The following is a 3977-nucleotide window of genomic DNA, read 5'->3' as shown; positions in this document are numbered from 1 at the left end:
GTTGCCATAGCGCCTAGGTGGAGGAACGTGGCCAGGCATATACCGTATTCCAAGTATTAAGCGTCCAGGGCGCATATAGGGGCGGAAGGGTAGCCTGCTGGTTAAAGCGTTCGCTCGTCAGGTCAAAGGTTCTGGTTCGATCACCATTTGTGAAATCCTTTGCCGTGATATTGCTGGAATGTTGCTAAAAGCGGCGTAAAACAATACACTCTCACTCCAGGGCGCATACTATAATGAAAGATTTGCCCTTGTTAAAGTGAGGTCAGTGAAATGTTTGTTTTTACGTCGAGTTAAGATTATTTCATTCATACAGCGATTGTGTGTGTCTGGCTGCTTGTGCGAGTTCTGACTTATACCGGATTTATAATTCTGTTTCGACCAGTCCTTGTTTTATCCCCTTAAAGCCGAAAATCAGGCAGGGTAACAACATGTACAATATTATAACGTCTTTTGGATCATGCGATCGAACCACCGACTTTCCTCTGACAGGTCAGAGGCTGTATCCATTACACCATGGATGCGGTTCCTTATTGGAGTGAGTTCGGATGCCAGAGGGTTTTATGCCATTTTAAAAGATTTCCAGCAAATGAACGGCTAGCTATTTGAAGTTCAGAGAAAAGCTTCCACGTAGTGACTTTGTTCAGAATCGATCTCAGTCCTTTCATTACAATTTTACAATGTTACAATGACGAATTCGTTCAGTAGTACTGTAGCATTGCTATGCGGCGGCGGGCAATAGACGAATTCGTTCAGGAGTGCTGTAACATTGCTGTGCGGCGGGCAATAAATTCTTCTTGTTTGTGCAAATTATGTGGGGGCTGGGTGTTACCGGTAGGGCAGGACATGCTTACCCTTTTCGCGTAAACCTCATATACTCATATAATTTACACAGCCAATTTAACCTTTCCGCCAAATTTTCATCTGTTTTTGTATATAATCTAGACAGGGTAATTCTCTTGCATTGACAATTCATATTAAGAATCTACGTTTACCACTTTGTTTCAATCTCAGTAGAGCTAGACTATATAATAACAAAACCGACTTTTATTTAATGTGAAAAAGTCGACAATCAGAAGAAAATCGCAGTGTTACCTGTAGAAAGTATGTATGTAAAGTTGTTTTCAAAACGTGATTGCGCAGTTCAAACGTCAGATGTCGGATTAAAACTTAGTTCCGTGCGTTCTGAGAGATACACCTACACCCTTATACTTCACTGTCAAAATTTTAAAATCCCTTCATATTTTCATAGTCTTGTTGATTTAAAAAAAAATCAAATTACCACTGCATAAACGGCCTAAAAATTTTGGACTTCAGAAGCAACACTAATACCACCAACAACATCACCACCAACACCAATATGAACACAAACAAACAAACCAAGCTTGCCGTAAAAGGCGACTACGCTTGTCGTAACAGGCGACTAACGGGATCGGGTGGTCAGGCTCGCTGACTTGGTTGATGCATGTCATCGTATCCCAATTGCGTGGATCGATGCTCATGATATCAATCACTGGATTGTCTGGTCCAGACTCGAAGATTTTGAGTTTTCTCACGATTCCGACCCCTCTTTTGTCAATGATCTTTCTAATGATCCTTTGTAAATTTTGTTTATGTCATTCTACAATCAAATCTGTGATTTACCGATTAAGAAACGGACGCCAATTATACAATTTAACAAATCATTTCCACAGAATCAACTTGATAAATTAAATGAAATTATTACTGTCACTCTCGATGCGGACTGCTCTTTGCATGACATTAACTGTTGCGTGTATGTTGCAAGTCGAACATTGTAGGAACTCCATACAGTTTCCAAAGACGATGAACCGCAAAAGGGTAATAAACAAAATCATCCAAATAATAATAATCCATAAAAAGCTTTGGAATTTAGATATTTATCTGCTTTGACTTTGGTGCTGCTCCCTTACTTCAGCTGGGTGTTTAATACGTCGAATACGGTATGTGACAACCACACGCCTGCAGGTGACAGCGACTCTCTATACTCGCGTATGTAAATATGTACAGTACTCCAATGTAAGGTCTACGCTGATATAGAAGACAAAGAAAACAAGACATGTCAAGGCCTCTCCCTAATTCTTATTTTAGACCGACCTGGTTTTACAAGATGCAATTAATCACACAACGTGATGCACATAATGCATGCTGGCAGGTTATCACGGAGAAAGTCAGTATTATGCAGCGACATAGCTACAACGCAGCGCAACAAGAACGTGCTTACACTTACATATCGTTAAATAATATACATGTAACATTAAAAGAAAGAAATTGTACCCTGACTGTACATGAAGCCAAGACATCAGACATCATTGACCTTGACATCGGGTTCATTACGCTGCATAGGACCCGTGAAGATCCAGGTTAGAATAGGTCTTGAACAACAACACATGCTTGCCATAAAAAGCGACTAACGGGATCGGGTGGTCAGGCTCGCTGACTTGGTTGATGCATGTCATCGTATCCCAATTGCGTGGATCGATGCTCATGATGTCAATCACTGGATTGTCTGGTCGATTATTTACAGACCGCCGTCATATAGCTGGAATATTGCTGTGTTTTGCGTTAAACAACAAAACACTTTAAGCTATTGGACATACAGTCTGAGTCAAATCGTTCCACATTTCTGAGAGCAACAGTCCAGAGGCAAGTGCGTTTATTACCATATCAAAGTCAAGTTTCGATGTAGGCCTGTGGACACTCTTGCCGCGAAAATATGCAAATGCAAATGCAGAAATGTCAAGTCATTTAAATTTCCATGCACAGAAATATAGTCCGGCACACCACGAAGATCACCCACACTTAGCTACTTGCCTTTGAGAAAACGTATGTTTTGTTAATCATGTGCTCTTCATGTCAATGACAACCGAAACAGTTAGTCCTTGGTCCCAGAAAGAAAATATGGCAAATTGGTACCACTTTGGGGGACAAAGGGACATATGCATTTTTGTACAGCCTAGTATACATTAGTCATATTATGATATGATAGCAAGGTTTTTACGGCAGCTTATTTATAGAAATGACCTTTGACATTTGAGGGTGTCTAAAAATAGTAACAAATATTGAACATTGGAAATGAAAGATATCCTGTCCCTTTTACCCATTTAAAGCATAAATATGTATGTCTTATTGATGCTTTAATATCATATAGCCATATATGTATGCTCATCTGGGTTGTGAAATGATAATATGTAATTATTTTAGACCTTTTTCGTATGTTGGACATGATTTTGTCCACCACAAGGTATCAAAATCCCAATAATAGAAAATAGAATCTGTTAGCAATCTTGATTGTCATTAAGGTTTTGTCTACTGATTCTCCATCCACAATTTCATTGAAACACAACTAAGTCACGGTACTGAATTCATGGTACCTACATGCACTAGTGTGTCCAAGGTCAAGGTCAACATGAGAGAACATGTCTAAATAGTCAGAGATAACATGCAATCCCTCTTGATGCTGAGTGGTTGAGATTCGTGAAGACTCTATGTCCATCTTGTTAAAGAGTGAAGTGCTGTCCTAAGAACTGTCTTCCAAGGTAAGCTGTTCTTCAACAAATATAGGCTGGATCTCACATAGAAGAGCATGGGGTGAATGACTACTGTCCTTGTAGTAATGTTGAAAATATTGACATCCACAAATCCTTTCTCTCTGTCAGTAATCAAGTTGGGTGAGATTTCAAGGTCATCGGTAATAGCTGAATGGCTAGTTCTTTGCAATATATCACATATATTCTGTTAGGGAAGCGCCTTGTCAGTGAAAGTGACATCTGAGTTGGGTGGAATGACAAGCTTCCCAACTCCTGTGCACTTGACTAATGTCTTCTCTCAAGCTCCCATTCCTGTAGCACGATGCCTGTGCTTGAGGGTTGTTTAACCAGCATTGTAGGCATCTAAGACCTGCCTTACTTCAGGCTTTTCTCCCAAATAAGAGCTGACATTAAAAAACACTTGATGATATC

Source organism: Haliotis rufescens, unplaced genomic scaffold (genome assembly GCF_023055435.1).
Source record: "Haliotis rufescens isolate VD_foot unplaced genomic scaffold, xgHalRufe1.0.p SCAF_8, whole genome shotgun sequence".
In the NCBI taxonomy this organism is placed as follows: Eukaryota; Metazoa; Mollusca; class Gastropoda; order Lepetellida; family Haliotidae; genus Haliotis; species Haliotis rufescens.
The sequence above is the reverse complement of the archived record's forward strand: the minus strand, read 5'-3'. Positions refer to the sequence as shown.